Raw genomic sequence first — 21,559 nt, forward strand, 5'->3', positions numbered from 1 at the left:
TGGATAAATATTCATTCATTAATACATTCTTTATCCTTTTCGTAAAATAAACAACCAATGATGAAAGAAAATTAATAATTACTCTCTCAGTGATTTTCAGAGAAAAAAAAGTCAAATTTCTATGTCTTCTGCTGCAGCTGGACATATATCTGCGTTACTTATTCACCAGTACAGTGTTCCCTGGCTTATAGCGGAAGTTACGTAAGAGTTAATGGCCGAAGAAGTGTGCATTATCACTTTATAACGCACGCCGTGGAAGCCTGAACCGTCTGACGCGAAGCGCAGGTTTCCGTGAAGTGCGTTAAAAAGTGATAATGCACACTTTGAAGGCCATTAACCCGCTTATACCATGGTCACTTACAAAATAAATAAATAATAACCATTTTTTAATCCTTAATTCTTGTTCTTCCCCCGTTTTGGATCGCTTTTTTTGTTACGTGGTGCGGCGCCACGGTCACGGTGACGTGACAAGGCACTACCGCTGCAGTCAAGTTTCGCCGATATAAAGCGAAAAATATATGCTGATCGTTCTGATGGGTTAAATAAAGCATCAGTTCAGAGAGAAAGTTGACCTCTTGCCGCTTGTTTTTGTCCAGATGATGAAGCAAAAGTTTGTTTTAGAGAAGCCAGCACAGTGATACCAAACATTTATGCAATGTGACCGGAACTACTTTTTTAGGCGTGGTATATCACTGTGGTATATCACTTTTTAATCCACACCCAGCAGCCAATCAGAATAGAGTATTCACCCAGACCAGCTCTAACAATAACCAGTTATCGATACACTTTTCTCAGACAGATATGAACATTTTCACGCTTTTCCCTCTTGTTCAAATTGTCAAAAGTTCAAACATTCATAGAAAATAAGTCCAGGATCATAGAATGAAAACAAAGATCTGATTGCGATTAAAGATTTCTGTAGATCTGAAGAGCTCTGCATTTCTGTACGCACAGAGATAATCAATCAAAGATAATCACAGTGCTGTCAGGCTTCAATACAAAGTTAAGGCATGGACCGGTGCAATGGCTGCTTCCCGTTTGCAGCATCTTTCGCTCTGAGATGTTTTCCATTGATAAATAATAGCTCCTGTAAAAGCACATCCTGGCAGCAGGATCACAAATGCCTGTGTTATGAATCATAAAAGACCCTCAGATAATAACTGTTGTGAAGTACAGTAGCGTTATGAGTCCTCACTAAAACCCTTTAGAGGATATTAAGACGGTTTATGGCCACAGCCATCACAGTTTTCTCTTTAGGAGACTGGGATTTTAATGATTTTTCTTGTGTTTTATAAATTGATTTTTGTTTCTTGCTGTATATTGTGTTGTATTTTCTAGCACATTGTATTGTCATGAGTATGAATTGGGCTTTATACATAAACTTGCTATCAGGAGCAAAGCGTTTCTATCACCGAATGACAACGAAAAAGGGGTCTTTCCACAGGACAGATACCCCCGTCCAGACTTTTGTCACTTCCTCGGCTCTCAGAACAGCAGAATGTTTTAGGACACTTAAGCGATCCTCAGAGTTTCAAACCTTTATGTCCTCATGTGTATCCTTTCTGACTGTTGACAGAATAAGATCCAGTCTTAGTGAAGGAGTGTTGTCTAACTGTTGGTCCTCTGAGCTGACAGTCTTTCCTGCTGTTTCCACATTTCAAGCTCAAATGTTTGTTTTAAATAACTGAATTTTGGCGACTTATGTTCAAATGTGTCTGTTCGTTACATGTTTATGTTGTGTTTTAAATTTTTTTTTTTAATGTTGATTTCTTTGGTTATAGTCACTGTTTTACTCTTGATTTTGATGATGTGTTTCTTATTTTGAGGGCTGGAAATACTGCATGAAGTGAGGGATGGACTGAGACAAAATATCCACTAATGGGGAATATGTTTGTTTTTTTTTTTCCCAAATGAAGCTTCCTGTCTGCTTCATCTAAAAGAATTAAAATGTTGTTTTTGGTGTTTTTAAAGTATTGTTTTGGGATTTTTCTGATGATGGAGGACAAATATGAACAAAATTAAGCTCAAAATTTCTCTTTTCAAATCGATGTGAATCAGGAGCAGACAAGCAGAAAAAGAGCTAATGGTAGAAAATCTCTGGGCGTGGCCACAAGGGCTCCGCTCCGCATTAGGGAGGGGAATGGAGGAGGGGTTGAATCCCTCCATTGGTCCCGCCCACAACACAGAGACTAGGGCTGTGTCCGAATTCCCACCCTAATCCCTAACTAATAAAAAACTATATAATGCTGGACTATGTAGTGCCCTGGATTTCAACAGCAGTTCGGACACCATGCTCACCACTTTTTTTCTCACTGCGAATAGGACGTCATCGATCTCACAAAGTGAAAATCGAATTGATATGAGCTTTTTGCGACAATCATTTATAAATCCACTGTCTTCTAAAAGATAAAACTTTAATGGTTTATTAAAAAAATATACTTAAATAAAACCTGATTTTGGAATTTTAGATTCGGACAGCACTACAAAATGGTGAACGCACTATATAGTGGGTAGTGAAGGAATTCAGACACAACCTAAGTTCTAATTTACTCATCTCGCTTCACAAAACTATGTCAGTTAAATGCTTTGTGTGTGTTTTGTGATTTTTTTTAACAGCAACTACCTTTAGCGGGCAGGAAATTATAATGGAGCCTGAATTTGGATGTTTTGGCGGCTAACACTTTCAAATGCTTTGGTGAGAAGTTAAGGTGGATGCCACCAAAAAATGAAAAAGTCAAGAAAAGGTTTTAAAAAAAAAGTAGGAAAGAATAGGAAAACAGTGATGAAAAGTTCACAGCTTCCTGCAGATAAAAAAACCCAATTATAACAGAGAAACCATTATCACTGTGAGAAGACACAGAAGCAGGAGGAAAGAAAAAAGGATTAAAAAATGCAGGAGAAACTGCAGGGGCTTAAAGAAGACCTGAAGGGTGGAGGAGGGATGGAAGAACTCCCAAATACAAGAAAGAATAGAGAGCAGCAACAAAAGAGGAAGAGAAGGAAGGAGAGTGAAGAAAGTGGGTCAGATGAGAAGACAGACAGTGGCTTTGTGAAATCCACCCCGACGTGCAGAACACGCAGGAACAGTAATCAAGCACACACTCCAGAAGTCTGTCACACACAAACTACATGATTTATTAGCTCCTGCTCGTCTGGCACTGAGGCCACGCCCACCTGAGGATCCATGGCAACATCATTCACCAATCAGAGTGCAGATGTTCAGTTTTTGCCTGGGTGTCTCTGTGTGTATCAACACTCCTTTCTTTTGAAATGGATTTTTTTTTTGTCTGAGGGTGAAAAAACTTCGACTGGGCTCATTCTTTCAGCCTTTTTCTTTATTCGTCCACTCACAGGTTTCACACAATCTTTTCTGTCTTTCCGCACAAACACTAATTCTTGCATCTTTCTCCAATTCAAGCCATCTTCCTTTTCCTTAACAGTTTTACAGACGGCATCCTATTCTCTCTTTTATTTATTTTTTTACTCCTCCTCCACTCTCTCAGTCTCCATGCACTGTCTGTGTGCAGATAAAGAGAAATCAAGGGATGGAAAGACGGCAACAAGCAAACGAGCATCCGCACACTCACACATGCACGGTTTAATGAAAACGAGAGCAAAGTGTGCACACACCACACCATGTCTAATGGCAAATATTTAAAGATCAAATAAAAACCTTATTATTCTAAAGCCCCCCTTCTCCATTGGATTTAAAGTTTTATTTGACAAACTGTTTCATGTCAGCCAACAAAACATGATGTGGGGAAGGATTAAATTGTCTCAAAAATCTCCCCTGACAATGCATCCAGACACAGCGGGTTGGCTGTCTTCCATGAGAGGATTAAAAAAAACACTGGTGGGAGCTTTGGGAAATTTCTAGACACAGTTCCTTAAACAATCTTTTTTTGTGTGCAATGCAAATGTGGCTTTTCTTCTTGTCCGCAGCAGTAATTTGATCACAGTTAACGTCTATCACAGAGCTAAACATTGAGCTTTCTTTTCTCTCTTCTTCTGACTAGTTTATTCACCTAAACCGCTGATTATATTTAATTTTTTTTTGTGAAATTATTTTTTTTTTACAGTTACTGTTAGTCTAGTAGAAGTATATGGGAGACCAAATACTCAATAACATTGTATAGTCTGTACTTTACAAAATATTTTTTTACATACCTATTCTCTTTTTTTTACATAAAGTTGTTTTTTTTTCACGCTTGTGTGGTGATTTTACTGTGAAAGTTGGTTGCAAAAGTTTCAATGCATTTGTTAATCATTAAAGGTCCACTCTGATTGTCTTTTGATCTGTTGTAAAACTTGCCTCTGAATTTCAGGCAGGACTGAAAGCGGACAGCAACCCCGCCCCCCTTCCCCACCCCGCTGCAGAAATCTCTCTCCAGCTAGCTTACACCCCCTCACAACATAATGGTAACCAATATAGAAGCTATCCAGCCGTACAGTCTTAAACCAGATTCCATCTCAGACGAGGAAAACAAAGATGTTCATGGATCTATTTGTCTGCGACTGGATGCATTAGGAATGGAGCAGAGCAGGAAGCTTGTGGCCAACTCAACGTATTTTCTGCGCCACAAATACACTATTTTTCAAACAACATTGTTTGTCTGCCCCTGATTCCCAACAATTTGAATAAAGAAATACTAAGAAATCCTCTTTTAAGCTTAACTTTCTTCATATATGTCCTTCCATAAACTTCCACAAGAACAAGTTAACCTTTTTCATTGGAGTGCGTCTCAAAGTTCTAGAAAGCCATTTTTTTCCAAATAAAAAGAATAAACGTAAATAAAATAAAACAAAAGCTCATACAACTGAATTTTAATAGTAACTGATGGACAAATCCTCGCTTAACTTAAAAAGGAGAAATGGCTACAAAACTATTAACTATATCACCGGTGACACTTAAATACAACACGTTCTTTGACGTACCGTAACTCTCCGACTGTATGCGATCAACCTGAATCAGCGGATTCTGACGCAGAGAAAAGCGCCTTACTAACGTAAAGTGTTGCATAGTGGTGCTAAGCAGCTTTTCTACGCTACAGAATTATGGGATTTACATTGATTGTGTAAACACGTCCCTACGGTAAAGTGTTGCACATCAGCAAAAGGCTGCTTTTCTTTGCTTGAGAATCCGCTGGAAATACCTTAATTGCATAGAAGAATTACGGTTGTCGAAAGAATGTTAAGCCTTGAGCTGAAGCTCCAGTGTGAAAGGGTTAAGCAAGATGGTAATAGTATGAGTATTTGGGACCTTCCGGTCACCAAATAGTTCAAAATCTCCTCCCAAATAATCCATACAGATTAGGATGCACACGGACCAGCACAATAACTGACTCTAATCAACAGACCAATACTTAAGAAGTGATCTTGTGAAATATACACTACCTTGCAACAGCGAGATTCTTTTCTCTCGACCTTGTTGCAGAAGAACTTATTCGGACTCAAATCACATTCGGCTCAGCAAGGTGTGAAGCCTAATTGGTTGTCTTTTATTATCTGACCAGTCAGGGATAAGCTGAGGTCTGAGAAATGTGTTTACAGATGCTATGGTGGGCTCAGCAGGCAATCACTGTTCTACGATGGCACAAAGAAATGCCGTCAAAAACCTTGTTCAGAGCTCAGAGGGAAACTCCATTTGGGATATGATGGATTTCTGGCACCAGCAATGCAGGCTCAGCAGAGTGTAATCTTTATAACCTTCCAATTAGCTCCAATTTATTGTACAGAGGCCGAGGATGAGCTTCCCTGCAGGAAAAACAGCAGGCCACTAGTTGGGCCGTTCTCTACACAAAACCGAGTCAGGCAGGTGATCCGGCGAAGACCGCTCTGAAATAGTCGCGCAACTTCATTTCCAAGACAGCTTTGATCCTTCAAAGGTAGCAGCTATGACCAAATATGGATAAATAAAATAAATGAAAAAGAAACCATGTAAATACAAATATTTTCAAGCCTATTGATAAATATTTGAGGGTGGTACAGGATTAGTGCATAGATGAAGTCACAGAAGGTGCTGCTTGTTCTTTAGCCCTTGCTATCTCAGATGACCCCACCATTACTTTGACGTGTTCTCCCTACCATGACAAAGGTGGATAAAGGTGGAAAGATTTCATGTAATCCATGGACACCAGTGAAGATCACAAATCATTGAAGAAAAAAGGTTCAGAGCACTGTCTAGTGGGTCTAGATGACCCAACTCCCAATGTTAAAGTGCCCTAGGATAGCACAAGGGTTAAGTATCACAGCTGATGATGACAGGGAAATAAAAAGTTCAGTGAAAGCCCCTTCAAGATAAAAAAAAAAAATCTCGAAATTGATCATTCCCCTGAGGGTTTTTACACAAACACCGCCTCAGAAACATCCCTTTATCAAATTACTGACAAATGTTTCAGCGGCGACACTCAGAACAGCATCTCCAGCTGCTCACAACACACCAAACTCCAATTCATTAAAAACGCTCAGTCCATCAATAATCTCAATTTTCTTCATGACAGGGAACTAAACGTCATTTTACAGATAGTTGGTTAGCAGCTACTTTTAACAGAGCATCAACTTTAGGTTTAGTTTGACATGGTTTATTCCCAGTTTCCTCAAGGCCTCAGTAAATCTGCGAGGGATAGTAACATTGATGTTCTGCTTAATGTACAGTACAGCAAACCCAAATGAGGACATAAATGGGAGACAAATATGCAAATACAGAGGAAAATCCAGGCCAACAGGACTACATGTCCCACTTGACTCAAGGATTAGTGAAACTAAAAACCTGGTCTGCTCTACAAAACTCTAATCTGTTGTTATTGGCAGACACAATCAGGGCAGAATGATATGCCAATAATCCTTTAATCAGCAAGATTTAAGTGTTTAAATGAACAAAAGTGTTCAAGAAATGTGACCACAAAGGTTGTATATTGACATTTAAAAATAGTTTAAACGGCCTTAAAACAGTAACAATATAAACTGGTGATTTCAGACCAGATTAAAATTGTTTTGGGTGTCTTTCAAATGTTCTGTTGGTATTTTTTTGATGATGGAGAACATATATAAAGAAAATAAAAACAAAAATAGCATTTATAAGTATTTCTTTATTCAAATCACTGTGAATCAGGAGCAGACAGAAAAAGTGCGACATAGAAAATACGCGGGCCACAAGCTCAACGCTCCGATTCATTCTGATGCATTTATCCACTCGATTTTGTCTAAAAAAGGCGTCATCATAATTAAAAGGCCACTGGGAATGCTTTTACATCAGATCCAAAGATAATTGCAGTGGGACTCTAATATTTCAGCTGAAAGCAAAGTTAAAAATGTGATTCTGTTGCCTGGATAAAATGTTTTTACAGCTTTTGGTGTCCAGAACATCTAGTGTTTATGAAATGTAAGGTCACCAGTTGAGATGTTACATCAAAGAGTTATAAAAACCTTTTCCCTGAAAATATAACATGAAAGCACCAAGTGTAAAATATTAAATACCACCCTTATTAGGATCCAGATTCCCATTCATAATATTTCCCAGTTTGTTTGCATCTTGAGGAGATTTTATGTACTGACATTATTCATTATTAAAGGAAAGATAAATGGAAACCAGTGCTACAGACAGCAATGCTCACTTCCCCCAGGCTACATCAACATTGTGCTCTGAGGTTTGTACCAGGCACCAGGCATGCTCCACAGCCAAACACGAGGTGCATATTTGTATAAACTCCTTTGGTATTTTAGGCTAAACTTTATTTTTTAATTATATTTGGCTTCATAAAAAATAAGAATGAAAACAAAGATTTTCTAGCGATTGAACAACTGAACAGAGTCTATACAGTAGTACAGAATCTGACCAGGTCGATCGATCAATCCGGATGCAATCAGTGAGAATGTGAAAGGTTGTGTGTTATGCTAAGGGACCACTGTATTTTTCCCCAAAGCACTTTACTTTTCCACTTACAAACTTCTGATTTTTTTTTGCGAAAATGAAAGTTTAAAAAAATCCCCAACAAATGCAGATATGAGAAAATGTGTTCCCGTACAGTAAAAAAAAAGTTAGTTTGACTAATATGCTATAAGACACGATGCAGCAGTTAGAATAGAAGTTTTATTTGCTGACTACAGTAACATTTTTCTTTTTTCAAACACTTAAAAGCACTATTTGAGTTGACTGTATTGACAGGCTTTTAGAGGATGTTTTTAAATTGGCCCTTTGGGAGGGGCACTCGCCGTCAAATCCAGTTAAAACAGATTTTATGGCTGAACTGTGGCTGTGTGTTGGGTGATTCTGTTTCACAGGCCCTACAGTAAAATATTAAAGGCCTGGGTCAACCACGGAGCCCTCCTATCTCCTCCATTACTTATTGATGGACCCCTGTCTGTGTGTAAGTTAGCTAGTGAGCCTGAGCTAGCGCGTGATGTGGGCGACTCAATGAAGACCTGAAACATGAGCAAATTCAAGCAAACGCAACCCAAACACATTCTCGCATGCACACAACCGCAGAGAATGCAGCTGTCACTTTGGAAGTACACAACACGCTATATCGCAACTTCGGGGCGTATTTATGGGTTTGCCTGCACGCTATAGTTCATCACTAAGAAGCCTATTCACTTGTGCTTTTTTCATGCATGATTACCACACAACAATAAATCTCTGTCAAACATGTGTAGGCGCAAGTGTGCACTTAATCCTGCATGTATGAGGGCACATATGTTGTGTGTCTGTGTGCGCCTTTTGTCTTTTCTAAGTGATGTGAATTCAAGGTTTTACTTCCAGTGAATTATTTATCTCTGCAGCAGCCTTGGCACCTGCACCGGCCAAGGGTCTGAAAGTATGTGCCACGCACACCTAACATGTTCTTATGCACACGCATAAACACATACAGTGCAACAACACACTACTGTGGAGAATTATACAGCCGAGGCAGCTATAAATATTTATACCTCTCCTGCCTCATATTTATTTCATCCAGCAGAGCTCATATCAGAGGGGCAGCGGGATGGTGAGGATATCCAGAGAGGGAAGGAAGTGACAGAGGGGAAATAAAGTAATGAAGAAGTGGAAAGAGAGGGAGAAAAAGCAGGAGTTACTTTAAAATAAAGATGAAACCACGAGGCAAGAAGTTGGTAAAAGAAAATAAAACGCAAGGATGGGAAGAGGGGTGTTGGTGGGAAGAGAGTAAGAGAAAATCTAAACACAAGTGTTGAAGGAAGAGCGACAAATTGAAATAGTGGAAGTCAGTGAACTGTGTCGTCGCTGCTGCAGCTGAACAGCCTACGACTTCAGTCAGTGGCTATGACAGCACTTAGCAGGGACAAACGGGTTCGGCAGTCCCATGCAGGAAATGTCTGTGCGACTTTTGGAGTAAAGGTAGGAAAAACGAGCATTCGTTTAGCAGATGTTTAATTTCTTTAAAAAAAAAAAGAGAGCTGAAGGTTCATGTTGCTTCCTAAGAGTCCCTTAGTGTTACATAATGCATATTCCAGAAGTACACAGAAAGGGAGGGGAGCAGAAACAGTATATTGGAGATGATGCAATAGCTCAACCTAAGAGTCAAACGTTGTTGTTCAAATGCAGGAAAAACTCCAGTCGGATTATTTACAGATTTTTAAATTTAACGCTGCTTGACTGCAGGGACTTCAGTGAGACGTTTAGAGGACCTGGAAGCAAATGATGTAGCCTCAAGATGAGTGGAGGTTCTTAGGCTACATATAAAAGACTGATTTGGCCATTTTAACCCAATACATTGATTTGTAAACAGCCCTTCTTAACTCATAAGTACCCGTCCCTCTGGGGATGTTGCTCCCATAAGAACCTGAGATGTCCTGCCCTCACAAGTAATGCATCTTTCTGACGTTGTCACGATTAAAATATGAGACTCCAATAATACATGCAGCTGTCATCTGGAGACAAATAAGGGACAAAGACCCAAACCATCTTTTGTTCAAAGACAATGACCTCAGTCATGAACTGTCACATGTGGAAGTTCCCTAACAGCATCTTTAGCTGCAAGAAACGCCTTTTTACTCAGTAAAAGTCAAGATTTCTCACATAGTCACAAGATGAAGTCCCTCCTGATCGAAGTAATGAGGGTTTTACTTTTATTTAACTGGTTATTGTCCTAAGATAAGCCTTTTTTCCCCAGACAACTACTTTTTTAAGCTACGTAAAACTGTAGTCGCCTGCACCTGTGGAGGTCCTTGGGCTGTCTGGGTGCGTGGAAGGTCATAGGGAGGCCACATCTTAAGAGGAACCCAGGCGTGTCTTATACAGGTTTGAATTTAGTCAGACCCACTATGAGGAGCAGGAACTAGGGGGGCAAGACTGGATGTGCTGACAGTTGGGGTGTCATATCCCTCTGGGCCCTTAAAATGCATAGAAAACCACACTATCAGCATATCATGTCATCTATCCATATCTGTCATATAAGGTTTTTGTTGAATGCTCTTCCTGACACTACCCTTCGCGTTTACTGGGCCTGAGACCAGCAGGATTCTGCTCTGTTGAGGCCACTTTTATCTTGTTTTTCTGTTTATCTTATTTGCCCATCTGTCTGTACGTCCATCTTTTTTTGTCTTCTATTTTAATTTTTTGGTATTTTCTGTTTTTTTTTGTTATTTATTTTTTTAGTTGTGGATTTTTGCATGCAACCCCTTTTTCAGAGGGGCATCCACGGCATTTAGCTGACCACTGCCCCCCCTTGCCCATGCTTATAATGGGTAGATCCCTTGGTCAGACGGCCATCTTAAAGGTCATCATGAAAATGGAACATACCAATGTTGTGCATGTGGTAAGTGTGTCGTGAAGTAATTTTACGGATAATGTCAGTTACACACACTCATGAGTGATGTTGTCCTACGAAAACACTCATTTGTTAGGTGCAGGTACTGGCCCCTTTTCCAACCATGTGGGAATGTTGCAGAAATTCCTAAAATGATTCAATGGAAAATGCAGACTTTTGAGGGTCTTATATTTTTAAACGGAGCAATGATTTTTATTCCTCACATAAAGATGGAAACATGAAGGTCGCTTTAAAGCTGTAGTCCCAAATATGTAGAAAGGTTGTGAGATGCCCTTAACATGTGCAGCGGCTGGATATCACTTTTTAAAGCTCTGCTGGAGCTAAATAATCTATGTGCCCAATTAGATACACAGGATTAATTTGTAGCCAAAAAAACTTAATCGATAGGTTTAGTTCTGTACCTGTGTTCCCAAAGTGCATGTACTCAGCATAATGAAGTGCTTCTGATCTCTCCTTGTGCCCTGAAAGGCAGCTCTGTGACCTTTCCGCACAGGATTATCAAAGACTAGAGCCAAAGGAGCAGCTCTCCGCGCACTTTGACGCCTCGGGGCTTAGTTACACAGTCAAGCTTAGCATGCAGCATTTTAAACAGCACTGGATCTTGACAGGCAGTTTCTGGTGGAGCGAATGAAGCTTGAGGCTATGTGAAGGTGTAAAGCCTGCTCTCGCCTTCAGCTCCCACCAAAGGATGCAGTAGGCCTTGTAAGCAGATCAAAAACAAAAAGGAGAGAAAAAAAGAATAATTTTCACATTTATAAAGAAGTTTAAAATTGATTTTAAATTAAACTCCACAGTGAATTCAGCTATAGCTGTAGGTTTTTATTCTCTATGCGGAAAGTGTTTGGTTAAAGGAATTTGACTTCAACCTAAATAGGAGCAATGCTGCGTTTACACCAAAGGCGATTCATGCCTTAGGTGCATTCAGTTTCAATGTTGAGTCAATGTACAGTCGTGATGAGAGGTTCGCTCTACAAACGCTTTTTTTATTGTCGGGTGCAGCATGTCGGTCTGGCAGCAGCATATTTTTGGCATTACAGTGCATCTAGAGATCAAATATCTGAACTTTGGTGAAGAAGATGTGTTGCGTCAACCAATCAGGGACTCCATCTTGGCCCGCTGATCGCGTCATTTATGTCCCGATCAGGTTAAGCCCCTGAAGTCCAAAATCAACATGGAGGACAATCTGGTCATCCCCCCCCGAACTTTATGATATTTGTCTTATTTGCATCAACTTCGATTCCTGCACGCCTCGAATGGTTTTACAGCAGCACAGAAGGCCACTTTCTCATCTGCTTCTTTGCATAAAACTTTGAATATTTGAATTCCATCTGTTCAGCTCAAGTGGATGGGGAGTCTCTAAAGAGTTGATTGGCGAGTATGAACATTGGCCAGAATCTTGAAGCAGAAAGGCTGTAAATATACATACAGTAGAAGGGTGAACTTTATTATAGGGCAAGTGGATATAAACGTTACTGCAAATACCCCACGGGCTGAGAAGGGGCCACCTGTTTTCTTCAGAAGTCAAAAATCACCCTGTACCTCTGGAAATTGAAGACATGTTTTGGGTCCAACAGAGGCCTGGATGTCTGTTAGAACACTTAAAAGTGTTTGTTAAATGTTGTGATCTAACAGCAGTGTTTGATGCCAAGCGGGATTTAAAAAAAAGGCAGACAGAAAGAAAAACGCTCTTGTTTCAGAGCTTTGCCGGTAACTCTTGGAAAGTTGGAGAGAGCCAGCCTGAGAAGAAGGGATTGTTTGAAGTGAGCTAGTATTGGGCTTGGAGCACAGTTGAATGTGGGGAGCCAGGTTGATGCCGATCCCACAGGGTGCGTCTGTCTGCAGCATGACTCAGTCCGTCTGGCCCGCAGCAAGACGCACCCCCACTTTCAGCTGTGAGGATAACAGTGTGGAAGCGGCGCACTTCCTTTTGCTGGCAGGTATGCGTGTCGACAATTAGCTTGTGTTTGCAGTCATGCAGTTCATGCGTGCATCTGGGGAGGGGGTTGAACAGAGAAGGGGACATCCCATAATAGGGGAGAAAGATGCTGCTACTCATGTGATACCCCTGTCCTCGCGTTGACCCAGCTTTACATTGTGCTGCTCTACAGGTGGTTTCATACCAGATGAGGAGCTGAGAGCTGCTGCTTCACTCCAATAATGCTGACAGGCCACAACAAAACTTTGACCAATTTTTCACTGCAAAAACACAAAATCTCAAGTATTTTATGTAGTTTGTCAAACTTAATAACTTTTCAGTGAGATGTTATGACGTGTTTTTACCCTTAGTAGTAGGCCTTTTGAGCGTTTTTACTACCGTACTTTATAGTTCGCTTTAATACTTTACCTTGAAAACCATTTTTTGTGGAATTGCTTAATGTCCATCTTGTTAGTAGAACCCCAGCTTCTACTTTCACTGGTTACTTTTCATTCTATTACACAATAATTACATGATAAACTTGAAACTTTACAAAAAACTCAATTCTGAGTAGTGGATGAAGTCATTTTTGTACTGCAAATATCGCAAATCTTGAGTTTAAACATATTTTCTCTTTATAACAAAGATAAAAAGTGCACAGAGAAAATTTAAATCATTAAATACAAAAAAAGCAAAGACAGAGTCAAAGCAATGTAAAAAATGTGTAAAATAACAAACAAACATGCAAAACTCCACTAAACTTGGTATTTTTTAAAGATTTATTCCAGTGGATGCCACAATTATGTTTCATGTTTGTTTTAAACAAAAAAAGTCCAATTTTGTCACTTTTTTTTAAACCTTCAGATTAGGCCTGCACGATTTTAGAAAAATCTGCGATATGCGATATCAGTGTTTGAAACTGCGATGACGGTATGACTTGCGATAAATGGAAAAATAGAAAAGCAAAAATACCAATACATTTTGGTTTCAGTGTGAGTTTTATTCAAATAATTCAACACAACTTAAATTAACGTGCAAGTTTTATTCAAAAAGAAGAAAATATATTTACCATAGAACTTGCCAAAACTATGATGAATGATTACAAAAAATTTATATAGATGCCCAGGAATAAAATAGGTTGGTGTCTCCTACATTTCCATTTTACTGCAAGTGTTATTAAATAAGTCAACATAACTTAAAATCCAAGTCTTTTTCAAAAAGGAGAAAAAGTTAAGACCTATAGCTGTGGCCAAAACATAAATGAACAATGAAGAAAAAAGATAGAGGCCCACAACTTAAACGTGACCTAGTATGAACTAGGGCTGCACGATATGAGGAAAACTTGCGATATTAGTGATCAATATTGCGATAACGATATAATTTGCAGTAAATAAACAAATAGAAAAATAAACAAAAACATCATTCCCATTTCATTGCAACAGTTTAAAAATTATACTCCAAATGACCCTCGTCGACACGGGGGACAAACATCTAACATAATAGGCCTCCATCCGATTGGTCAACAATGGGAAGGCGTCCATCTGATTTGATTCGTTAAATGCTTCAAGCTGCTAGAAGATTGTTTTAACACACTTTGGGTTTACGATTTATTGCGATATTCGCCGTCTTTTGCGATATGCATATTGCAGAGCTGGATAGTGCGATAACGATAAATTTGCGGTATATTGTGCAGGCCTACTTCAGATTAAAGTTTGTATGAAAAGTACACTAATGGTGAGTCGACGTCATTCTGGGATCTTTGTGAACCACTGATGTGATCAGCAAACACACTGGTGAGTGCAGAGTTGAGTCAATGAATCTTGAATTTTAATTCACTGATATTGAAATTATGCAATTTAAACAGCCTCTTTAATGAAATGTGATCTTCATTGTGTTTTAAGCAGAAGGTTTAACCTATAATTATTAAGTGGTCATTAAGTGGTTTAAAAACCAGAGAAATTTAAAAGTTTTATTTGACTCATAACAGTATAAATTTAACAGCTGCATAACATAAGTCTAAAGGAAAACATACACCAACAAATACATTTTGAGAGAAATGTATCCAAAGATGTGTAATTCTAGTCGTACATTAAGAGGATTATGGTCTAGAAATAAGAATAGTTGAACTTGTATAGCTCTGAAAGTGAGTCATATTTGGGGGAAAAGTCAATACATATACCTTTAAAAATATAAAACTCTTTTTTTTTAGCAATACACACCTATTTTATGGCATAATATTTCCAATTACTAGAAAAACATACCTAAATATGATATATATTTATAGGTAGTTTCAGTTTAGTCTTAAAAGGGCGGACTTATTTAATTTCTTCCAGTTCCATTGGCAGATTTGTTCACCTATATCGGAATGTTCTTCATTTGAGAGGGATTTTAAACATTTCATTAGTGAATAGTATCTCTACTTCAGTGTTTGTCAAACACTGATGTTTTTTTGTTTTCTGGTTGCTTCTAAATGTTAGCTATGACTGCACGACAATCATATGGGGGTTTGGGAAGAGAAATTTGCATTGTGAATAAAGCGTGGTCAAATCAAAGACAGACATTTTTCCTAATCTTGATGTGGGTTTTCCTGGAATTTTCCATCTTTAAACAGTACCTGCAGCTCAAAGCTTAAAGTCATCCCAGGTTGAAGGCAGGTGTGTCAAAAGAACAAGACCAAAAAAATCACATAGATCTCTGTGTCTTAGGACTTTTTTTGTTACATAAAACAACACTTCAGGCTAATTCCATTCTGTTGAGAGTAATTAATAAAAAAGTACACCAAAAAGGAAGTTATATAAAACATGTCAGCAGCTCCTAATCAAAGAGTTCCTCAGCTTTCTCCTTAAGAACGGTTTCATAAGTGTACTTTCCTGTTCTGCTCAGAGGGCCTCCTGGCTGTGGAACTGCTGACCCGCTGGGCTGAATGTGCTGCCAAGTTACTGTAAGAGCAGAGGGCAGCACACAGAGCGGCACTGTGCCACCAGACGCTTTGCCAGCGCTGGCTCTGCAGCCCGTGTACCGAAGGGTGGGAAAACACTGGCTGCAATTGTCTGGCTCAAGTAGAAATAAATATAAAAACATAACGGAGGAAATTAGAAATGAAAAGAAACTCTTTCACACCTGCTTCCCCTACGTTCCTCACAGTTCGTCTCTTCAGCCAGAGTAGGCCAAACCTCCAGCCTGAAGCTTCCCTTCAATTCATTTTATTAAAGGTTTGCATTAAAAATGTCACCTACAGAAAATTAAAAATGCATCATTAAAAACAGGTTTTCTAGGAATTGTCAAATTTTGGAGTAAGATTTCATCATTTAAATGTCAATTTCTTTTTTTCAATAAAGGAAATTTTGCCGTAATAATTCCCCTGTATGTTTAAATCTTGTGGTATATACTTGAGCACTTTTGCATTTACTATGTTCCTACAGTTAATGAGAAAATGCAAGTATCATGTAAAAATGTATATCAGTGTAATAATGAAGGATGTGTTTCGGCGCAGCTCTGGTTCATGACCCTAACGTTTGCAGAATAATCAGTGCTGGGGGTAACGGATTACAAAGTAATGAATTACTGTTCAAATGTTCATAACTATTTTCAATGAATGGACTGCAAAAACCCTTGTTACTTTGTTAGAGCCACTCTATGATGAGAACGACACAAGCCGGAGCCGGTTTTTATCCACACAAAAACGTAAAGAAAAGGAGTAACAGCAGAAAAAATAGGTGAATCATTTCACTTTTATGGAGAACACCAAGGCAGAATTCAGAGTGTGAAAGAAATCATTTAATCTAGAATTGGCTCCAGAACCAACCTGAGAACTGAGAGAATCTTCTCCAAAACAGGGTCATCAGCTAAGATACTTTCAAACCTTTACCATAATACATTTAAACATTTTAATCAGCTTTTTCTTTTGTACATTTATTTTCTATTTTGTGTTGTGGTTGTTGTGTTTTGCGTTGCTTCATTTTAACTTTGTTTAAAATAAAAAACCTAAACATTTAAAAATGAACGTGATGAAGTGTAATTATTGTTTACATTTTATCTGGTTGTAGCACTGTGTAACCTCCAGTCAGAATGACTTTTTTGCATTTGAGGAGGAGAAAGAAACTGCTGAAAGAAATGTAATTTAATACTTTGTGTTCTCAGAAGACTGACTTAGTTTCAGGTTTGACAGATATGAATGTAACTTCATGGATGTCTGCATGCAGTGAGCAGTGGCATAGACACATTGTAACTTATTTTTGTGTCACTGTTGTCTAAATGCTATTGAAGCCGTTGTGTTTTGAACCAGGTTCACACTTTGCACAAAGTCATTGGTTTAAAAATAAAGTTAAATGAAACGCAAGAGGATCTAATTGTCTGTTTTTCCCTTGAGAGTGGACAAAGGTAAAGCAACGAGTAGTGAATTACTTTTTCAAACAAGTAATGAGTACAGTAATTTAATTACAATTTCATCCAGTAACTAAATAAAGTAATAAATTACTTTTTAAGAGACATTTATTATTTAGAAATTTCACCCAACACTGCGAATAGGTCAGGATTACAAAAATGGAGTCAGACTTACAACAAGGAAGTGGTTCTGATCATCATGAATTCAAACAAAATATGAATGCTATAGTGGCTAAACTCAGTTGATTTCAATCCACAAATTTAGAATTGGATTGAATTACAGTTCAACCCAGTTTTAATTGATCATTATTGACGCATTTTTAAAATTCTATCTTTAAAAACAATTATTTAGATTTTTAAAATGGGTTTTACATTCTGACTGTAGTAAACTGAACAAAGGAGTAATTTTTGTTAATAAAATGATTCATTATGACACTGCAAACCATGTGACAAGTTTGATTCTGTTCTTAAATGGAAAAAAAACATTGATTGAGATTTTTTTAATATTTCCCATTTGTCCACTTAAAAATCCCCCAATCAATTATTTATTATTCTAATTATTCAATTTTGACTTCTTTTTTAAAGGTTGTTTAGTCCCTTGTGTTTAACTCTTAAACAGTTGTAAAAATGACTGTTTCCTCAAACCCAATGAATTGTAAATAATGAAGCTGCTGTCGAATCACAGATTACCACTCGAGTGGTCAAAGTGATCATATATGGTGCATTTTCGTGGTTTTAGTTGGATCGAGACATCACCCGACTGTAAAATGCGGCTGCCTCTAAAAGAGCTCCGTTTCTGAACTGAGACCTGCTCAGAATATTTCCCATGAGTCATGTTTTGTCTCGGCATCAGACAACATGAAGGTTTGACTGACAGCGCAGGCAGCCAGTGCTCAATGCAACATTTATCAGATATCCAACACCATCCAATCGGCGAGCCACACATTGCTCCGACATGTTGCGAGGTGATTGGATAAGTGATGCGAGGGGAGAAGGGGGGGGGGCAGAATACAGGAGAGCATTACGGAAATGGAGAAAGCTCACCAGTGCATTAGGGACAACGCGGTGCAATTCGTTCCATTGGCAGCACTTCAAAGAGAACGAGGAGGGAGATAATCCCCCCACCAACACCAGCCGCTGGAATCTTCCACAAACATCCACACACACACATTTCTTCACAAAAGCAGCAGGCTGGGCGTGCAGTGGGAGTTGGATGGGGTGCAGCGATGACAGGATGGAGGAAATATTTCAATTTGCCAAAAAAATAGGAGATGATTCCAGCACTTGACTGCATGAACTGAATCCATTTTAGAGTTTTGACAATTGAGGAACAACTCACAATAAAAAGAGAAAAGCTTTGATTCAGGCCTAAACGGAGACAATCAGCTGATTTCTTTTGGTTTTAAAGATTCATCATTAACATGGGGGGGGGGGCTGGGCAAAGTAAAGAACAGAAGACCAAAGGGTAAAAAGGAGACTGACATGTACTGACTGCAGCTGGAGTTGGTAGCAGTAAAGTAGAAACTCAAGTGTGACCGATGCAAGACCAAGTGGAGATCAATCGTCTAAGCGGCTGACCTGTCAGCATCAATCCTGCCTCCCTGTTTAAGCTTTGAACGGGAGGTGCAGAGTTGAGAAGTCAAGCCTTCATGAGGTCACACAGATTTACATAATCTGCAACTGCAGCACTTTTCCAGAATGATGTGCATCTCAACGGTAATCAAACTTACAAACAGAGATAAAATAAAATAAAAAAGCCACAGCAACTTAAAAAAAAAAAGCTAAAAACACTTTAAAACATTCATCGTAAAGTCAGAGCAGAACTCCTTTAAAGATCTACGTCACTTAATCAAGTGCTCCCTAACCGCAGGGCCGCTGACCGGTTCCTGGGGCTAAAAGCTGCGCTTTCAGAAAGTACACAAATGAACAAAAGTTTCTTCTTGCAGAAAAAAATCCAGTGAGGAAACAGAAGAAGAGCCTTCAATTTCAAAATAAAAGAAAGCTTCATTTACCCAGGAGTCTTTACTCCAAATATGGATTTATTGCGACAGTTGTTTCCACACACCATAATATTAATACATAATATTCAGCAACCAGCTGTCTAATGTTATGGAGTCACATTTATGATTATATTTAGAAAATACCAGTTTAAGTTATCGTTTCTTTTGTTTAATCTGTTGCACTAAAAGTCAGATGAGGCTGAAGTTGGCGTCCAATTTTTTTGCAGTTATAGGTTGAGGGAAAATCCATATCACATTTTAATGGTTCATACATGAAACCTAGTGAACAAATAAAGTTTCAGACCGCTGGAGAGATTTTACAGAGGATAAAGATACATTTACCATCAAACTGGAAGCAATAAAACAAAACAGAAATGAAATTGGACACCTACTTCAGCCTCGCGCAGGCCGGTCCATGAGAAAATTGTCTGACATTAAACCGGACTGTGGCCTGAATAAGATTGGAAACCACGACAGAAGAGATGGACGAGGGCCATCTGAATTCCATCAGAAGAATGCTGGACGTCAGTTTAGAATATTACTGACACCCTTTCTATCATCACACATTATTCTTCACGAGAAGCAGGTGAGAAAACTGCTCCACAGCATATTTATTCCAGCTGGATTAACTGTGTCCCTCCTGCTGTCTAGTCCTTATTTAGTGGCTCATTTACATGAATGCCAGATTCCCCCGCAGTAAAAATATAACCTATTAGATTAAGTTAATCCCTGGCTGAAAGATTACCAGACTGTTTCAAACTGCAGTGTGGGTGTTTGAAAAAGTCGCGTCTGTCAGGAATCTCAGCGGAGTCGCTCAGACCCAGGAGCAATGCTCCTTTATAGCTCAGAGTTTTAAGTCTAATTTTCTGAAATTTGAAAACTGCTTTAATAATTTGTGATGCCTGGATGGGTACAACATTTTTTTTTTTGGATAAAAAAACGCAAGTGCACGGCTGCACTGTAGGATTAGTAAATTAGAAGCTAAAAATGAACAAAACCAAAGGCAGAACCTAGAATGTGTGACATATAGAAAACACAGCCTAAGATATTTCTGTCTGTGCACTTAGAAAGGATTCAGAGTAACTTTTACAAAATTTACATAGAATTATTTTACATCTAAATATCCTGATCCTGAACTAAAAATGAAGAAAGATTGTTTTTCTTCACTATTGTCATCAGATAGTGATGCAAAAACGAAACAGTCATTTCTTTTAGATCCATTTTTCAAGGCAGCGTTCTCGCTCGTCTCCTGGGTCAGAGTTTGATCGAGAACAATTGATACACGGTCACTGTCTGTTGATTACCAACGATCATTTTGATAAATGCCTAGGTATTTATCTATTATTCAATTATTATGACCTGATAATGACATGCTGATGACTGATAAATCATCAGACAAGATAGTGATATTGATATTATGAATATATTGTGAATTTTTATTATTTTGTATTTTTCTTGTAATAGTTGAATTAGTATAAGGGAATTAGCTTAAAAAAGCTTCAGCCTTTGTCTATCTTGATTTCAAACACAATTATTATTTTGTTAAATAGACTTTAATGACTGACTATACTTATCAGAACGTATCCATTAATCAGTTGATATTTTTATGAGATGTTTGTGATAAAAAGACGAATGACTAAATAAACAATCTTAACAAACCATCATGAGGCTCTTTTTAGGATTATGTACGTTTTCTTTGGTGAGTAAACTGTTAAACCAATGTGGGATGCACCCAGACCTTAAAATGATCAAAATGATCTCCTGTTTCACAGATTTAGGGGGCTTAAAGTCAGGCAGGCTCACAGTAAACACATTGGTTTTTAGGGTTGGGTACATATAAAAAAACATTTGATTTCTTCCCCAAAAACCTTCCAGTGGGACCTAGTGGCGTGACGGGGCGAATAAAAGCGCTTGAATGTACCTGAGATGCTTTATTTCATTCTTCCTGACGGTCTGCATTGCAGTGCTGCATCTGCGTTTTCACTCACGCTGAAGTCAACACACATTTTAACAGCTCATCACCATGATTGATATGGTGATGAGCTGTTAAAATGTCTGGGTCGAAAAGTGTTCTGTAGCCATGACAATGATGTCTATCTTTTTTGGAGCGTAGAACGCATCACTCTTTCATCCATCACGTCACTGAATCAGAATCTTTTGCAGTGAAGTACAGCCAAACCTTCGCTTGCTCCGCTTCAGCATTTTGATTGAAGCTCCGCCCACCCTCACAGCCCCAGCTATTCTTATGAGCCCACCAATAAACGATTGCTTAGAATTGTACATCAAATTGAATAGAATACAAGGGATTGACATGCTTGAAACGAAGCACCAAAATGAAGAACTGAATCCCGTATTTCTATATAGTACCGGTAGTACTATACTGCTAGTACTGTACTGGTAGTAGTGTATATGTCAGAACTGGTACCAACTTGGTACCAAGTTTTGGTACCCATCCCTATCGGTAATAAGTTCCCTGA

The 21,559-nt window shown here is 38.6% G+C and overlaps 1 protein-coding gene across 2 annotated transcripts in view; it reads right to left on the reverse strand.

Moving 5' to 3' along the window:
• The window catches only part of jade2 (jade family PHD finger 2), a 214,121-nt gene that overhangs the window by 40,231 nt on the left and 152,331 nt on the right, over nt 1-21,559 (reverse strand). The gene's annotated exons all lie outside the window — the stretch shown is intronic.

This window comes from Oryzias latipes, chromosome 14 (genome assembly GCF_053564925.1).
Source record: "Oryzias latipes strain Hd-rR chromosome 14, Olatipes_Hd-rR_3.1".
NCBI lineage: Eukaryota > Metazoa > Chordata > Actinopteri > Beloniformes > Adrianichthyidae > Oryzias > Oryzias latipes.